A 19789-nucleotide genomic window follows, 5' to 3' on the forward strand; every position below is an offset into this window, starting at 1 on the left:
GTTGATTATACATAGAACTAAGTATATACTGTAGTCAAGGCCCAGAATAATTGGAAAATGTGGTTTATTAGTGAACTTTAGGGGGGGCATTCTTATTCTATTTCTTCTTGAGGAAACACTGCCAATTATAAGTCATACAATCACAGGAAAGTTTTCATTTGGCAATTGGGAGGCTGGTTTGTACACGTGAGCAGAGTGTATACTGAGCAACAGTATTTCTTTCTAGTTTTAAGGCAGATCTGTTCAGCATTGTATTCTCACGGTGCGGCGTAGCAGGTGATCACAAACGGAACCCCTCCAGCACTACTGACAACAACACACATGTCAGGAACAGAGGACAGAGCCTTCCTAGCTCTTCTGTTACCATTTAAAACACAAATTCTTCATATATATATATATATATATATATATATATATATATATATATATATATTACTGTTTCAAAACACATTTTAACAGACTTCACAGCTCTTTCAATGCTTCAGATTATAGTCATCCATTGGAAAAAAATTCTATATGGAATATTCACTTCCGATCAGTTCCTCACTGGGATTTCAGGATTCTGTCAGAAAGGAAGAAGTCCTTCAGTGCAATGTAGAATGTTTGACCTCAGTCCACTCACGGTCTTCTTTCAATGGTTGCTTAATTTTACTTTTGTATCTTCATTTTTGTTTGCTTGATTAATTTCTTTTAGTATATCCTCAGGTAAGGCAGGTTGATATCTGTATAAGTAGCCATATGAACGAAGATGATAAACGAGGTATTCTAATTCATACATAGTTGTCGAATCAACATAGTGAAAAGAAAGTTCTATATCAGAACAGCAACCAGGACCCTTTACAAGAGGATAATAGTTGTAGTTCCAGTACCAAAATGTTTTCGGTAGATAACCTTTGATTAAGTGGTGTTTTGGTACAAACGGGTGGAAAGTTTCTTTTCCAGTGGTGTCTCTGGAATCTCCAGCTTCTACGCTTATAATTTCCATGCACCTTCCCAGAGCTAAGTCTTCAATGGAGAAACTATGTGTACATTTCTCTTTTAAATGCACCTACAAATCTTCTCAAGGCTTCTTTGCTTAGTACATATCCTGCTCCTCCACTCATGTATCCCTAGGGCTTAAACCTTCTCCCAAAGTAAATGGGTTGTTTACTTTGATAGAAGTAAAAGGGTTATACTTTAATAGAAGCCATCTCAGATTGTCCAGTATGACATATGTGTCATCATCTGCTTTCATAAACCAATCAGCATCTTCTAAATAATGGTCATACACAAACTGAAAAGCTTTAATTGTTTTCCGGTAGAGCTGCTCTCTGCCTTCTTTGGTTTTCAATCCCACAGTAGGGAAGTCTTGATTTTCTTCTGAACTCATAAATAATACTTTATTACAATGCTGGGCCCATGTAGCTTTGACATGTTTGGCCTTTTTCTCTAGATTTTGAGGGCTTGTCATAACCCAACAAAGAATTTTAACTTTCTGTTAGAGGTTCTCAGCAATGTCCGTGTTCTCATCTTTATGTTGGCTAGAGTCTGCATTGAAGTCCACTTGTCCCTTGAGGTGACTGTGTCCATTATCATCTAAATGTCTAGCATGAGGATCATTATGAAGCATACTGGGCTGGGTGTCACCCTGGTCTCCCAACAAAATACTAAATAGTTGAGAACATAAAAAAAAAATCCTATTGCTGATCCACAGAGGAAGACTAAAATATTCAGCCAAGATTTAGAGGCCATTTCCCGAGAGTGTATTTCTGACATCAGCCGCAGCTCCCTCTCGCCCCTCCCGGAGGCAGGGAGGAAAACTACGTGACCCTCGACCTTCTCTGCCCCTGCCGGCCGCAGCACAGGCACGGGCCACTAGCCAGGGCCTCTAGCCAGGGTCGCCAGCGGCCGCCCAGATCATCCCCCAGCTGCAGCGGCCGAGGCGGGCCCAGTGTGCGCTCCCACTGCTCTTAAAGGCCTTTTTAATATGCAATGAGATGATGTTGTGTTTTTTTCTTTCAGTTTGTTTATATGGTGGACTACATTAATAGATTTTAATATGTTGAACCATCCCTGCATCTTTTGGATGAAGCCTGATCTTGATTTAATTTTGAGATGTGGTATCTATCAAAAATATGTCAATTTCTTTTAGATTTTCCAATTTTATGGAGTACAGGTTGTTGAAATATGACCTAATGATTCTCATTGTCTGTTGTTATGCTCCTTTTTTCACTTCTGATTTTGTTAATAGAGATATTCCCTCTCTGAATTTTTGGATAGTTTAGATAAGGTTTTTGTCTATCTTGTTTATTTTCTCAAAGAACCAACTCTTTGTTTCATTGATTCTTTGTATTGTTCTCTTTCTGTTTTATTGGTTTCAGCCTTCAGCTTGATTATCTCCTGTCATCTATTCCTCCCGTGTGAGTTTTCTTCTTTTTGTTCTAGAGCTCTTGTGTATGCTGTTAAGTCACTACTATAAGAGTTATCAAATTTTTTTATGGGGGCATTTAGTGCTATGAACACTCCACTTAGCACAGCTATCACTGTGTCCCATAAGTTTGGGTATGTTGTACATACATTTTCATTCAAATCTAGCAAGTATTTAATTTCTTTATTTATTACTGACCCAGTGGTAATTAAGGTGAAAGTTTTTCAGTTTCCATTACTTGATAGACTTTTGTAGTGATGAGGTGAGCAGGCCTGCTTTTCATTTCGCCGGGCTCCCGCATGGCTAGCATTACACTCGAAATAACAGCACATGAATTGTATTCATTTAAACACTGCCTGGCCTATTAGCTCTAGCCTCTTACTGGCTAACTCTCACATCTTGATTAACCCATTTCTATTAATGTGTGTAGCACCACAAGGTGGTGGCTTACCAGGAAGATTCTAACCTACATCCATCTTGGACCGGAGCTTCATGGCAACTGCCTGACTCTGCTTTCTTTCTCCCAGAATTCTGTTCTGTCTACTCCACACACCTATGTTCTGACCTATCAGGCCAAGCAGTTTTCTTTATTAACTAACCAATGAAAGCATCAGATAGATAGAAGACCCTCCTACATCATTTCCCCTTTTTCTGTTTAAACAAAAAGGAAGGTTTCAACTTTAGCATAGCAAAATCACATATAACAAAACAGTTATAAAGCAAGAATTACAGTTACAATATTTATATCTATTTTATCTTTTATCATAACTAAGAAAAGCTATAACTATAACTAACTCCATCATTCTTCAACTTCATCAAAGACTCCAGAAGGATATAATATTACCTAAGTAAACAAGAAATAAGCAACTTTCAAAACTCTAGAAATGACAGAGACATCTTGCTGTCTGGACAGTCACCCAAAGTTTTTTTGTACCATTGAGGCATCCATCTTCAGCCTACAGGCCCATAGTATCCAGCAGACATTTCCATGAAGCAGGAAAATTCAAAGACAGTTCAGTCACTTTCTGCTGTGTCCTGCAGAATGTCTCGCAGACTCTTTCATGAATCAGGAACCCCAAAAGACCATCTCACCTTTAGGCAAGTTCAGCAGTCCTCTCTCTGCATGTTCTCTGTGTTCAGTTTATGCAACAGTCCAGGCAAGAGCAGTTTCTTGCCCAAATGGCTATCAAACTCCATAAGGAGCCTCTTTGATGCCCATCTTCCTCTTGAAGTAGACTGGTGCTGCCAGAAGCAGATGTCTCATTGTCTCATTGTCATGAACAGCCCTAAGTTATTAAAACATTAAATGCAATTTTCTGTAGTCTTTGAAATATATGAAGAATGCCTATCTGAAATATATCTATGCACATCTAGAAAATCTAACTAACATGACTACAAGCTTGACTATTATCGATGATTATCCATTAACAACTTATATTTCCTAATTATACATTACACTTTAAAATGAACTGCACAACCACAATACCTTAATCAAGATCAGAAATACATATACATATAACAAAATTGACCTTAAACTTCTATCAATAAGGCAAAATTTATACCAATGCAAATTATTCATATCTATATCATATCCCCCTTTAAATATAAAAGAATATTTATAAACAATATTTGGGAATATGGGCACAGTTTTTTCTCTCCAAACTGCTTTGTGCTGAATGGGGGCACTGTTATTTAGGTCTTTCATGGTATAACGTGTCTGCTTAGATGAGGTTCATCTCAGTCAGCAGTTGAGCAAAGTAATTTTTTGAGGGTGTTCACAGCAACCTTTCAGGAGGGCATGGTCTATCATAACATATTGGGATAGAAGCAATCCACAGAGTCTCATCCTCTGTGAAAACAAATGACGAACTTTTCCAAAGCATCATAAACTTAGATCAAAATTTTGAAGTCAAGGCATTTTCAAAATATCTATCTTGGATTAGTTCAGCAGCATTTATAAACAAATATCTTTTAGCAACTGTTGCTCCTTTCTCAGCATTCATACAATTCAAAGAGAGCATAAAAGCATACAGTATCAAGATTCTCTGTGTATTTTCCATCTTTGTGTAGCTTTATTTTAACTTCTATTTCTTTTATTTTTACTTTTACTTTTTGAGACAGGTTTTGTGTATATCTTTGTCCCGAAATAACTCTGTAGACCAGGCTGCTCTTGAACTCACAGATATCCTTCTGTCTCTGTCTCCCCAGTGCTAGGATTAAATGCAAGTGCTACCACACCTTGAATTTACAGAGATTTGTCTGCCTCTTCCTTCCAGGCATTGGGATTAAAGACGTGTGCTACCACACCTTGAAGCCACAGAGGTCAATCTACATCTGCCTCCCAAATGTTGGGATTAAAGGTGTGTACCACCATACTCAACTACTCTCATTTTTTTCTTTTAAGGATTTTGACCTTTAGCCTGCATATATTTTTAACACATAGTAAACCATTTAAAGGTTTTCTTCATCTTTGAATCTATCTTTACTGTATTTTTCTTTTAAGGATTTTGACCTTTAGCCTGCATATATTTTTAACACATAGTAAACCATTTAAAGGTTTTCTTCATCTTTGAATCTATCTTTACTGTATATCTCTCTCTTTTTGACCACATGAGTCTTTAATTTACCAAGCAATATGGTAGGATTAAAGCCATGGCTTTGACAGCTAGATCCAGCCTATTCCTTAGCTTTCTGCAATTCTGGCCTTGTAGCTGAGGTACTGGCCAGAGCCATGTTCATTGCCACAACTCTACAGTGTTTCAAGGTCCCTGCCAATAAGCAAGCTGCATCATTCTGCTCACAGACCACACTCATTTGGACTGCCTGCCTGAAAGAGTCAGAGTTTGCCCTGGCAGGACAGCTCAGAGAACTGGCATTTTAAAATGGCGCAGCTTTTTTCCTGCTAGGGCTGAAAACTGAAAACCAAGCATTCAGCTTTTCATCAACACCATTTAAGTGTTTCATGGCAGGACCTCTTAAAAGAGCTGCAAGGTTTTGCAACTAAAACTGAGTCAGGAAGCCTCTCTTAGATGAGAGCACTTGCTTGCCTCTAACAGGCAGAGCAGACCCTAGAAATTGCTGCTACCAAGGAAACATGCTTTACTCTATTCTTTCACAAGCTTTCTCAAGCTTTTTGTGGATTCAGTTATCCTCGTCTGGGTGCCATTTGTAGTGATGAGGCGAGCAGACCTGCTTTTCGTACCACCTGGCTCCCGCACGACTAGCTTTACACCGGAAATACCAACACGTGAATTGTATTCATTTAAACACTGCCTGGCCTATTAGCTCTAGCCTCTTACTGGCTAACTCTCACATCTTGATTAACCCATTTCTATTAATGTGTGTAGCACCACGAGGTGGTGGCTTACTGGAAAGATTCTAACCTATGTCCGTCTTGGGCCAGAGCTTCATGGCGACTGCCTGACTCTGCTTTTTTCTCCCAGAATTCTGTTCTGTCTACTCCACACACCTATGTTCTGACCTATCAGGACAAGCAGTTTTCTTTATTAATTAACCAATGAAAGCAACAGGTAGATAGAAAACCCTCTTACATCAGACTTTCTCAAGTTTATGTTGCTTTTGAACACCAATGTTCATCCATATTGATCTGATAAAATACAGGGGATTATTTCAATTTTCTGGTATCTATTGAGATTTGTTTTATGACAGAGTATATGGTAAATTTTGGAGAAGATTCCATGATGTGCTGAGAGGATGATATTTTTTGTTTCGATGAAATGTTCTGTAGATATCTGTTAAGTTTATTTGAGTCATAATGTCTGCTAGTAACATTATTTCTATGTTTAGTTTCTATCTGTAAGATCTGTCCATTGGTGAGAGTGGGGACTTGCAGTCTCCCACTATTAATGTGTGGGATTTGATATGTGGCTTAAGCTTTAGTAATGCTTAATTTACAAATGTGGGTGCCCCTGTATTAGGGTCTTAGGTGTTCAGAATAGAAGCATCATCTTGATAGATATTTTCCTTTGATGAATATGAAATATCCTCCATTTATTTTGATTAATTTTGGCTTGAAATCTATTTTATGAGATATTAGGACAACTATACCAGCTTTCTTCTTAGGTTCATTTGTTTGGAGAAAATTTTCAGTCACCATAGATAGACATTTTTTGATAAAAACTAATTTTAACCAATACCTAAATACACATTTGGCCCTACTGAGAATGCCAGAAAGAAAGCCCCAACCTAATGATATTACCTATTATCATGAAAACACAAGAAATAAATAATACCAGACCACCAAAGCCAAAAGAAGGGAAAAACACACACAGGCAACATCATCATCATCACCACCACCAACAACAACAAGAACAGTAAAATATCAGGAATAAACAAGCATTTGGCATTGATTTCTCTTAATATCAATGGTCTCAATTCTCCATTAAAAGCACCTAGACTAAGAGAATAGATGTGAAAACCCAAAACTTTTTTTTTGTTTTTTGTATTGAAGAAGTATACTGCAAATTAAAGAACTGAAAAAGATATGTTAAAAACAGGCCTAAGAAACAGGCTGGTATACCTATTTACTTTCTTACAAAATTCGCTTCCAACCAAAACTAATTAGAAGAGATAGGGATGGAATACTACATACTCATCAAAGAAAGATCTACCAAGATGGCTGTGGGCACACAAGTGGTTTCTTCCTCTCATCATAACTCCTCCCTGTATGAGTATACTCTTCCTATGCATGAAGCTGAACTTGTGCAGCACAGCTTGCCAAACACAGCCAGTGTCACATGTAATGCTTTCAGAGATTGTGATGTAGATCCTAGATTATCAGTAAATTTGGAACATCCTTGACAAAAATCATCTCATTCCATACAACTTAGAGGAAAGCAGGAACCCTCAGATTTGATTTAAGGCTGGTCTGCTCTAATATATCTACTATTGGTTACATATTTGATCACTCATCACATAGTGTATACAAGTTATAAAACTGCCACTGCATTAGATAGGTAGTTACACTGTTCCAAACAACATGGAGGCAAATAGCTACAGTAGGACTGACCTAGGGAATCCTAACATCTCAACAAGATCAGCATCACTGTCAAGTGTTATCCATCATAAAGGACACATACCTTTTTTATTGAGTATAATAGTAATTCATTTATTTTATTGGGGTGTAGAATGTCATTATATGAACAGATTACAATAAATTAGATCTTTTAGTATAGAAGGGCATTATGATTGTCTCCAGATTTGAACTGCAAATTGTACTTTGAAATTCTATCTAGTACATGTCTTTTGGTGATGCATGCACAAATTTCTTCTTATTTAACCTATCTCCATTAATCTGTGTATCATCACATGGCAGTGGCTTACCAGAGATTCTAACCAGTGTCCATCTCAGGCGGAGGATTCATGGCTTCTCTCTGACTGCTTTTTTCCTCCAAGAATTCAGTTCTGTCTTCTCCTCCTTCCTGATTTCTACCCAATCAACTAGGCCAAGGCAGCTTATTTCATTAACCAATGAAAACTACACACAAACAGAAGGAACTCCTACACCACTTTGTCTCAGTGGGTGAATCAACCCCTCATGGTCCTGACTTCCTTGTTCATATTCTCCCTTCTTCTGCTCTTCAACTGGACCTTGGGGGCTCAGTTCAGTATTCCAATGTGGATCTCTCTTTCTCTCAAGCCTGAGCCAATAAGAAGTTAGAGATAATGGCCAAACAGTGTTTTAATTTAACACAATTAATTAATATAATTTCTGTGTGGTTATTTCGGGGCTAAGCTACCCGTGTGGATGGGACAAACAAGTGGGCCCTCTCCCTCCTACAACAGAGTGCCTGAACTAATGGGAGCTCACCAACTCCAGCCGGACTGAGAATGAATGAGCATGGGATCAAACCAGACCCTCTGAATGTGATTGACAGTTGGGGAAGATGGAGGAACCAATGATAATGGCACTGGAATTTGTCTCTACTGCATGTACTGGATTTTGGGTATCCTATTCTCTTTGGATGCACACACCTGCTTTTACATTTCAAACCTGAAAGGCCATGTTCTGTCACAATTGCATTATGTGACTTTTTCTGGGGATACCTGTAAAAGTTCTATTCAACATAGACACAGAAATAAAGAAATAATGGGAAAAGTTTCATTTATTTCTAGCTTCTTGAACTCATGAGCTTTCTGTATCTTCATTTAAAACCATGGGTGTGTGATTACCATTTCTATGACTACTGTCATTTGCAGAGCATTCCTTTACAACATGATGTTTCCTGTGTAGATTTTAATTTGTTTTTTCCTTCCTATAATATAATAATAATATAATAATTTTATTAATATAAGATTAACTATATTTATTTTTTAAAATATATCAACAGAAATATACATTTAATTGTATGTGCAAACACAAAAGAAGTAATATGGATAGCTATAACTGATTTTGGTAAACTCCAATGTGAATTGATAGTATCTGTGCTTCATATTGTCACTGTACAAATATCAACATTGTAGTTTATAATTGGATTTCTGCTTTATTTTATATGTAAAAATTCTGCTCACTGAAAAAAAATTTACTTCATTATGAAATACCTCAGGAAATACCAAGACATATATTTCAATGGTGGGTCCCACACAAATCTCCTGATAGTGGTACACAAGGTACCTAGTTTGCCTCCATGGTAAAAAGCAGGGGAGAGTTTCAGCAAGTTCTGCAATTTTCCTTTAAACAATGATAGCACAAAACTTTTTGCAGGGGATGCATGAATTAGAAAACTTCTTGGCACCACAGTCCTGTGTGCCCATTACTACTGCAGGTAAAAAGTCTGAGGAGAGGTGAAGTAACAGAATAAAGACCCATAACTCAGGCATAGGCTTCCTCCCTGCAGCTCACTTCCTGGTCACAGAGATCATGACACTGAAATCAGAATCCTGTCAAAAATAAAACACTAAGATTGCCTCTAACTACCTTCCTTGAAACAGAGTCCAGAGTACATAACCATGACAATATTCCAGATAAGTGACCACTTTAAAAATCTAGAGAGTTTGTAATTGATGGGGATAACTTATTAATCTGAGAAAATCTGAGAAAAACTCTCTACCAACAGAGAACTGAGGTCCTAGACCGATACTGGCCCATGCTCATTTAAGCAGATGACATCCCAATTCACACTACTGTGGTATAATCCAAGTGATAATGAAGCCTCGTGTTGAAAGTGTTGAGAGGTGTTTTAATACACTCTACTGCTCGGCTTTACAAGGTATCTTCTTCTGAGTTGTTGACTTACCAGGAACTGGTCCCACAGTGCCGCATACATGCTGAGAACAAGTGAAGAAGCTAAAGGAACCCTGTACTCCTGAATACATTTTTTTTCTATTTATTGTTTGAGTGATTCTTCTCTTTAACTCAGAACACAAGGATACAGGATTTGTATCTATACTAATGTCTGAGCTCATGATGAGGCTGTCTCACTCATAAGGTATTTTGAGGTTAAAGTTAACATTGGTATAATATACTCTCAAAACCATCATTCTTGAGTGTGTATCATCTACATATTACATGTTTAATTAGTTGTTTCCCTTTTTCATGAAAACATCCATCTAATGTTACTAAGTCAGAGGATGTTATAAATCCAGAGGCACATTTGAGTCTCTTTGTATGCTGCACACTACAGTTGTAAATCTAAAACTTTTATAGATGATATCCTCTGTTTTTGTGATTTGTGGTCTGGTTTTCTTTCCTTTATATTTAAAAACCACTTATGAGTCAGTACATGTGATAATTGTCCTTCTGGTTCTGGGTTACCACACTCAAAATGATGTTTTATAGCTCCATCCATTTTCCTGCAAAATTCAAGATGTTATTTTTTCTCCTATGCAGTACTCCATTGCATAAATGTAACATGTTTTCCTTATTCATTTTTCGGTCAACAGGCATTTAGGTTGTTTCCAGGTTCTGGCTATGACAAACAATGCTCCTGTGAACACATGTCCTTGTGGAACAATTGAGCATCCTTTGGATATAGACCCAAAAGTTGTATTACTGGGTCTTGAGGAAGGTTGTTTCCTAATTTCTGAGAAACTGACACACTGACGTCCAAACAGGCTCTACCAGCTTGCATTCCCAACAGCAATGCAGAAGTGTTTTTGTACAGAAGTGAATTACTTTTAGTTTATAATAGCAAGATGCTTCATGTCAAGATGGTGTAGTTTGTACACATGGCTACCACAGAAGTGTTATTTATCATCTGAACTGTATTAACAATAAAATTATGTGTTCTTCTATTATTTAGCACTTTGGTGTGTCATCAAAACATTGATAATGCTGTGCATACTTTCCCTGCATAACATTGAGTTAATTCTTCTTTGTAGAAATTAATCCATATAATTTTATTTATATTGTTTTAAATCTTGGTGTATTTGTGATTTAACATAACAATAAATAAGTTATTAGATACCTATACTGTATTTTGAGCATTTCAGTCAATACCCATTATCTGTCATGAGGCAGGTTTCAACTCATTTTTCTTCCTTATATTAGGATACATCCATATTTGCTAAAAATAAATTTTACATTTAAATATGAATATATGTATTATAGAACTATACAGCACTGTAGGAAAGCCATCTAATTATATAAAATTAAATCTCAACTGAGATGTTCTTTGTTTTTAAAACTTATCTGAGGTGTTTTACAGATATTGATTTGTTATTATACTTCCAGCATGAATATTCAGTTGGCATAAAGTCATATTTTGACCATTAACTGAGAAGGAATTTATAAATATTTACTGAAGATGAATTTGTCTAACTTTTCCTTATCATTGTTATACCATCTGGAGTGCTTGTCTACACAATAAGACTACAGGGGAAGATATTTATGCAGCTTTCATAACACGTATGTCTACAAACTGAGGCTCTAAAGTTGGGAAACGATTTTTGAACCAAAATTTTATCATAAGTTATAGAAACACACTGAGTTACTAACTATAGATTTGAAGACTGGATTTCATACATTACGTGCAATCTGTGCCAAACCTTCCCAGGCACATCCCAAGTCTCATCTAACAACAACCAATAGCATGGAAGCTAATGAGGTGACCATCGTAGAAGTAGCCTTTTTTCACAGACTGTGGTTGGAGTCTTGGACAACTTCTTTTTAGTCTACCATTATCAGTTGCTTTATTTCACAGGGTACAGGTTAAAGTTCACAGACTGGATTCTACAGCATTTAATTGTAGCCAACATCTTTACTCTCATGTGTAAAGGAGTTCCTGAGACAATGGCAGTTTTTTTATTTCAATGACTTCTTCAATTATTTGTGTTTCAAACTTCTCTTCTATCTTCACAGAGTAGGGAAGGGTGTGTCCATTAGCAGCCCCAGCTTCCAGTGTGTCTTTCAGGCCATCACCATCAGCTCTAAGTGCTCCAGATGGACAAAGGTTAAAATAAAGTCTCCAAGTTACATTGCTTCTAGTGTGTGCCTGCACTGGATACTATCGCTCAAAGCAAACATTATCTTTTTATATGAACATGACTTTAAAAAGGAACAATAGAAATGTGATAAGTCAAAAAGAGTTTGGATATTATGCTGTCATGTATCATGACAAAACTAGTGTCATCCTCTATATAGTATTATTCTCAAGTCTTGATGTCTTGGCCTGATGGAGTGGTCCAGCAGTTTCATGGTTTACATCCTCTACAGACACAAACACTGAATGACATACATTCATTCATAGGAGCAACTTTTTCCTTATGTCCTCCCGAGAGAGCAGAGCTACAAAGAACATTCTGCTCTTGGTGAGCACTTTTGTCTGCTTTATCACACTTTCTTGCCTCAGGCAGGCTAGTTTAGCTCTTCTATATAATCTAGGCTGGCTCCTGGTAAATATTGCTGCAATTGTCTCTGAGTGTTTCCTAACCATGATTCCCTTTCTGATGATGACCTAAGACTCCATAGAAAATTCTTTAAGCTTTGTTTGTGCAAGGAACACAAAGGAGTAACCAAGTGGTCAACAAGTAAATTGTTTCTAACTAATGTTCAATTGTGTCTTCAGTCTCTGCAATACATGTAGTATAAGAATTAAAATGACACATCAGAAAAGCGAATATAACTAGCCACAGGAACATACACAATAATCTTTACTATTACATTACATACGATTTTGCTTATCTCATGGAATTTTACAATGGGTGACTATTAACACTTTGACATAAATTGTACCTTTGTCATTCTTTCAAAACAGTGATAACCTGAGTTGTATAGAAAATTTTACTTAGTAGTTTTTTCTTTGGTAACACAGTTAAAAATTCAGTAATTGTGTACGCATTTACAAAACTCCATATTTCTGAAATAAATTAAATAAATAGACTTGAATATGCTTGATTTCTCTTCTCCTCATGAACACAGAGAATTTACCACATTGCTAGTATTTGCCTGCAAAAGAATAGACTTTTTAAGTAAAATAATGGGAATATGTTAGAAAAATTTGTCAGTGATTAGTTACTCATGTTTAAAAATATAAGAATCATATCTAAATATAATAAAAGCAATATACAGCAAACCAACAGCTAACATCAAATTAAATGGAGAGAAACTCAAAGCGATTCCACTAAAATAAGAAACAAGACAAGGCTGTCCACTCTCTCCATATTTCTTCAACACAGTTCTTGAAGTTTTAGCAATAGCAATAAGACAACCTAAGGAGATCAAGAATATTCGGATTGGAAAAGAAGTCAAACTTTTGTTATTTTCAGATGATAAGATAGTGTACATAAGTGACCCCCCCAACCCTACCAGAGAACTTCTGCCACTGATAAATACCTTCAGTGATGTGGCAAGATACAAGATCAACTCAAAAAAAAAAAACAGTAGCCCTCCTATACACAAATGATAAAGAAGCTGAGGGGAAATCAGAGAAACATCACCTTTCACAATAGCCACAAATAGTATAAAGTACCTTGGGGAAACATTAACCAAGGAAGCAAAAGACGTATTTGACAAGAACTTTAAGTCTTTGAAGAAAGAAATTGAGGAGGATACCAGAAAATGGAAGGATTTTCCATACTCTTCAATGGGTAGGATCAACATAGTAAAAATGGCATTCCTACCAAAGGCAATGTATAGATTCAATGCAATCCCCATCAAAATCCCAACAAAATTCTTCAAAGAGCTTGAGAGAACAATAATCAACTTTATATGAAAAAACAAAAAACCCAGGAGGGCTAAAACATTCCTATACAATAAAGGAACTTCCGGAGGTATTACTATCCCTGACATCAAGCCCTATTAAAGAGATACAGTAATGGAAACAGCTTGGTATTGTCATATAAACAGAGACCAATGGAAATGAATTGAAGACCCAGATATTAATCCACACACCTATGAACACCTGATTTTTGACAAAGAAGCTAAAATTGTACAATGGAAGAAAGAAAGCATGTTTAACAAATGGTGATGGCATAATGGATATCAACCTGTAAAAGAATGAAAATAGATCCATATCTATCATCATGCACAAAATTCAAATCCAAGTAGATTAAAGACTTCAATATAAATCTTACCACACTGAACCTGATAGAAGTGAAAGTGGGAAGTAGCCTGCAATACATGGGCACAGGAGACCAATTCCTTTGTATGACCCCGGTAGCACAGACAATAAGAGCAACAATGAATAAATGGAACCTCCTGAAACTGAGAAGCTTCTTTAAAACAAAGCACATGGTCATTAAAACAAAAAGGCAACCTACTGAATGGGAGAAGATCTTCACCAACCCCACATCAGACAAAAGTTTGATCTCCAAAATACATAAAGAACTCAAGAAACTAGATATTAAAATTCTAAATAACCAAATTAAAAATGGGGTACTGACTGAACTAAACAGAGAATTCTCAACAGAATTTCAAATGGCCAAAAGATACTTAAGGTCATGTTCAACTTCCTTAGCTATCAGGGAAATGCAAGTCAAAACAACTTTGAGATACCATCTAACACCTGTCAGAATGGCTAAAATCAACAACACCAATGATAACCTATGATGGAGGGGATGTGGCGTAAGGAGAACACTCATCTATTGCTAGTGGGGATGCAAACTTGTGCAACCACTTTGGAAATCATTGTGGCAGTTCTCAGGAAATTGGGAGTCAGCCTATCTCAGGATTCAGCAATACTACTCTTGGGAATATACCCAAAAGGTGCCAAATCATACTACAAAATCTTTTGTTCATCTATGTTCATAGCAGCATTATTTGTTACAGCCAGAACCTACAAACAGCCTAGAGACCCCTCAATGGAAGAATGGATAAAGAAAGTGTGGTACAGCTTCACATTACAGTACTACTCAGCAGTAAAATCAATGACATCTTGAATTTTGCTTGCAAATGGATGGAAGTAGAAAACACTTTACTGAGTGAGGTAACACAGACCCAAAAAGAGGAATATGGTATGTACTCACTCATAAGTGGATTCTAGCCATAATTAAAGAACTTCGAGCCTATAATTCGTGATTCTAGAGAAGCTAAATAAGAAGGTGAACCTAAAGAAAATCATATAGTTATCCTCCTGGATATTGGAAGTAGACAAGATTTCCAGGCAAACTTGGGTGCATGGGGGTGGGGGTGGATGTAAGGGGAGATGGGCAGAGAGAAGGGAGAAGGGGAAGATTCGGGAGAGCTTGGGGGAATGGGATGGGTGGGATGGAGGAAGGATGGATATGGGAGCAGGGAAGTAAATATCTTAATTAAGGGAGCCATTTTAGGGTTTGCAATATACTTGATTCTAGAGGGGTTCCAGATCCAAGGAGAGGTCCCCAGATTGGTCCTTGGGCAGCAGAGGAGAGGGTGCCTGAATTGGCCTTGTCCCATAGCCACACTGATAAATATCTTGCATATCACCATAGAACCTTCATCTGGCAATGGATGGAGATAGAGACAGAGACCCACATTGGAGCAGAAGGAGGGATGTAACACGAAGGGGCCGCCTTGTTGGGGTATCTGTCCCGCCCAGTACCCCACAGTCAGCAAGCCCCAAAGGAAAATCAATCACACAGAGATCTCTATAAGCTATAAAGCTGATTGGCCCATTAGGTCAGGCTTCTTATTAGTCCTTGTAACTTATATTAATCCATTATCATTATCTATGTTAGCCATAATGGCTCAGTACCTTTCTCAGTGTGACAGCTTACATGTTGCCTCTTCAGTGGTCTGCGCAGGAGTGGCTGAGGAACCTCCCTGCTTCCCAGAATTCTCCTGTTCTCATTGCATCACCTCTACTTCCTGTCTGGTTTTCCCACCTATACTGCCTGCCTGGCCAATCAGCATTTTATTAAAATATGATTGACAGAATACAGACAATTCTCCCGCATCAGAGGGAGAATGTGAGCAAGGAAGTCGGGATCACGAGGGGTGTGTCCACCCACTGAGACAGTGGGACTAATCTAATGGGAGCTCACCAAGGCCAGCTGGACTTGGAGTGATGGAGCATGTGATCTAAATGGACACTCTGAACGTGGCTGGCAATGAAGGCTGACTGAGAAGCCAAGGACAATGGCACTCGGTTTTGATTCTACTCCATGGCCTGACTTTGTGGGAGCCTGGTTTGTTTGGATGCTCACCTTTATAGACCTGTATGAAGGGGGGAGAACCTTGGACTTCTTATGGGGCAGGGAACCCAGACTGCTCTTAAGACTAGAAAGGGAGGGGGACGTGGGGAGTGGGAAGGAAAAGGGAGACGAGGAGGAGGTGGGAGATAACCCTAACTCAAAAATATGAATATGGTATGTACTCACTCATTAATGGATTCTAGCCATAAACAAAGGATATTGAGCTTATAGTTCATGATCCCATAGAAGCTAAGTAATAAGGTGAACCCAAAGAAAACCATATATAGATCCACAAGATCGCCAAGCCAAAGTTGGGAGCATTGGGGTGGGGGGGGGCGCAGAGGGAAGGGGAGATATAGAGAAAGAGGAGAGAAGAGAGGGCTGGGGAGAGCTTGGGAGATTAGGATGGTTGAGATGGAAGAAAGACGAATATGGGAGTAGGGAAGAATATATCTTACATAAGGGAGCCATTTTAGGGTTTGCAAGAGACTTGGCTCTAGAGGGGTTCCTAGGTGTCCACAGGGATGTCCCTAGCTAGGTCTTTGGGCAGTAGAGAAGAGGGTGCCTGAACTGGCCTTGTCCTGTAGTCAAACTGATGATTATCCTGAATATCATCGTAGAATCTTTGTCTGGTGACAGATGGAGACAAAGACAGAGACCCACATCAGAGTACTGAACTGAGGTCTTAAGGTCCAGCTGAAGAGCAGAAGGAGGAAGAATATGTGTAAGGAAGTCAGGACCATGAGGTGATGTTTCACCCACTGAGATGTGTGCCTGAGCTAATGGGAACTCACCAACTCCAGATGGACTGGCAATGTATGAGCATGGCATCCAAACTGGACCCTCTGAATGTAGTCGACAATTGGAGCAGATTGAGGGGCCAATGTCAATGACACTTGGATTTGTCTCTACTACATGTACTGGCTTTTGGGGATCCTATTCTCTTTGGATGCACACCTTCCTAGGCCTGGATGTAGCAGGACTTCCCACAGGTCAGGGTACCTTGCCCTCTCTTATGACTGGATGAGGTGGGAAGAGGGTGTGTGGGGAAGCAGGAGGAAAGTGGGAGGAGGAAAGGAAGTGGGAATTTTGATTGGTATTATTTATAAAGTAATAAAAATAAAGAAATTAATGTCAAACTATGTAGGAAATTATGATATTCATTAGATAAGTAGAAATTTACTAATAGATAAATAAAATTAATTATTGTATTAAAAAACGATGGTATAATGAGAAGAATTTTCTTGAGATTAAGGTGCTTAATTTTATTTTTATTTCCATGTTTTGTAGAACTGAATTTTGATAATACCACATTTTATCTGTGTTATATGGTGGTATATATTTGCTAATTCTTAAATTTCAACTTTGAAATTTTAGAGTAATTTTGAAAGAAAAACAATCAAACAGGTGAAGAAAACAGTTCAAGACTTGAAGACTGAAATAGAGGTAATAAACAAAACACAAATAAAAGGAATTCTGGATATGGAAAATCTGGGTAAATGAACCAGAACTACAGGCAAAAGTATAACCAGCAGAACACAAGAGATAGAACCCACTGTTCGGTGCTGAAGATAGTATAGAGAAAATCATTGGTCAAAGAAAACATTAAATCCAACAAATTATTAAAACAAAACATCCAGGAAATTTGGGACACCATGAAAAGACCAAACCTAAGAATACTAGGGATAGAAGAGGAAGAACTCCAGCTCAAAGGCACAAAAAATATATTCAACAAAATCTTAGAAGAAAACTTCTCAACCTAAAGAAGGATATACCTAAAAATAGACTGGATCAAAAAAAATCTCCTCACCATTTAGTAATCAAAACACAAAACATAAAGAATAAAGAAAGAATATTAAGAGCTGCAAAGGAAAAAGGTCAAGTAACATATAAAGGTAAACCATCATAATTATACCAGATTTCTCATTGGAAACTATGAAAGCCAGAAGGTCCTGGATAGATGTGCTGCAGACACTAAGAGACCATGAATGCAAGCCCACACTACTATACCCAGCAAAGGTTTCGATCACCATCGATGGAAAAAAGCAAGATTTTTCCATGACAAAAACAGATTTAAACAATACATATCCACAAACCCAGCCTTATAGAAAGTACTAGAAGGAAAACCCCAACCTAAGGAAGATGTATTCTCAATCCTGAATATCTATGCCCCTAATACAAGAGCACACACATATGTAAAAGAAACATTACTAAAACTTAAATGGCACATCAGACCCCACACACAAATAATAGGAGATTTCAACACCCCTCTCTCACCAATGGACAGGTCAATCATACAGTTCTTAACAGAGAAATAAGAGAACTAACAGATGTCATGAATCTAATGGACTTAACAGACACCTATAGAACATTCTACCCAAATGCAAAAGAATATTCCTTCTTCTCAGAACCTCATGGAACCTTCTTGAAAATTGATCACATACTAGGTAACAAAGCAAACATCCACAGATACAAAAAAAAAAAATGGAGTTAACGCCCTGTGTCTTATCGGATCACCAGGGATAAAGGTTAGAATTTAACAACAATACTACTCTCAGAAAGCCCACAAACTTATGGAAATGGAACAGTCAACTACTGAACCACCCCTGGATCAAGCAAGAAATAAAGAAAGAAATTAAAGTCTTCCTGGAATTCAATGAAAATGAAGGCACAACATATCCAAACCTATGGGACACTATGAAAGCAGTGTTAAGAGGAAAGTTCATAGCACTAAGTATCCACATAAAGAAAACAGAGAAAGTACAGATCAGCACACCTGAAAGCTCTAGAACAACAACAACAACGACAAAAAAGCAGACTCACCCAGGAAGAGTAGAAGACAAGAATAATCAAACTGAAGGCTGAAATTAACAAAATAGATATGAAGAAAACAATACAAAGAATCAATGAAACAAAGAGCTGGTTCTTTGAGAAAATCAACAAGATTGACAAACTTTTATCCAAACTAATCAAAAGACAGAAAGAGAACATCCAAATTAACAAAATCAGGAATGAAAAGGGGGACATAACAACAGACACTGAGGAAATTTAGAGACTCATTAGGTCTTACTACAAGAACCTGCACTCCACAAAATTAAAAATGTGTAAAATAAATGGATAATTTTTTAGATAGATACCATGTACTAAAATTAAATTAAGACCAGGTGAACAATTTAGATAGACCTATAAGCTGCGAGGAAATAGAAGCTGTCATCAAAATCCTCCCAACCAAAAAAAAAAAAAAACACCCAGAACTGGATGGTTTTAGTGCATAATTCTACCTCTGCCAGAACTTCCAAGAAGAGTTTATACTTATACTCCTCAAAGTGTTCCACATAATAGAAACAAAAGGGACATTGCCAAACTCTTTTAATGAGGCTACAGTTACCCTGATACCAAAACCACACAAAGACTCAACCAAAAAAGAGAATTACAGACCAATCTCATTCATGGACGTGAGTGCAAAAATACTCAATAAAATACTGGCAAACCAAATCTAAGAACACATCAAAAAAAAAAACCACCCACCATGATCTAGTCGACTTCATCCCAGAGATGTAGGGCTGGTACAACATATAAAAATTTATCAATGAAATCCATCATATAAGTAAACTGAGAGAAAAAAACCATATGATAATTTCAGTAGATGCTGAAAAAATATTTGGCAAAATCAAACACCCTTTATGACAAAGGTCATGGAGAGATCAGGGATGCAAGGAACATATCTAAATATAATAAAAGCAGTATACAGCAAGCTGACACCTAACATCAAGTTAAACGGAAAAAATCTCAAAGTGATTTCCACTAAAATCA

General features: G+C 37.5%; 1 pseudogene; it reads right to left on the bottom strand.

Moving 5' to 3' along the window:
- Nucleotides 1-446: 446 nt before the first annotated feature.
- Nucleotides 447-1764, bottom strand: LOC148123496 (glycoprotein-N-acetylgalactosamine 3-beta-galactosyltransferase 1 pseudogene; annotated as a pseudogene).
- Nucleotides 1765-19789: the final 18025 nt, after the last annotated feature.

Source organism: Myodes glareolus, chromosome 1 (assembly GCF_982192425.1).
Source record: "Myodes glareolus chromosome 1, mMyoGla1.1, whole genome shotgun sequence".
Taxonomy (NCBI): domain Eukaryota; kingdom Metazoa; phylum Chordata; class Mammalia; order Rodentia; family Cricetidae; genus Myodes; species Myodes glareolus.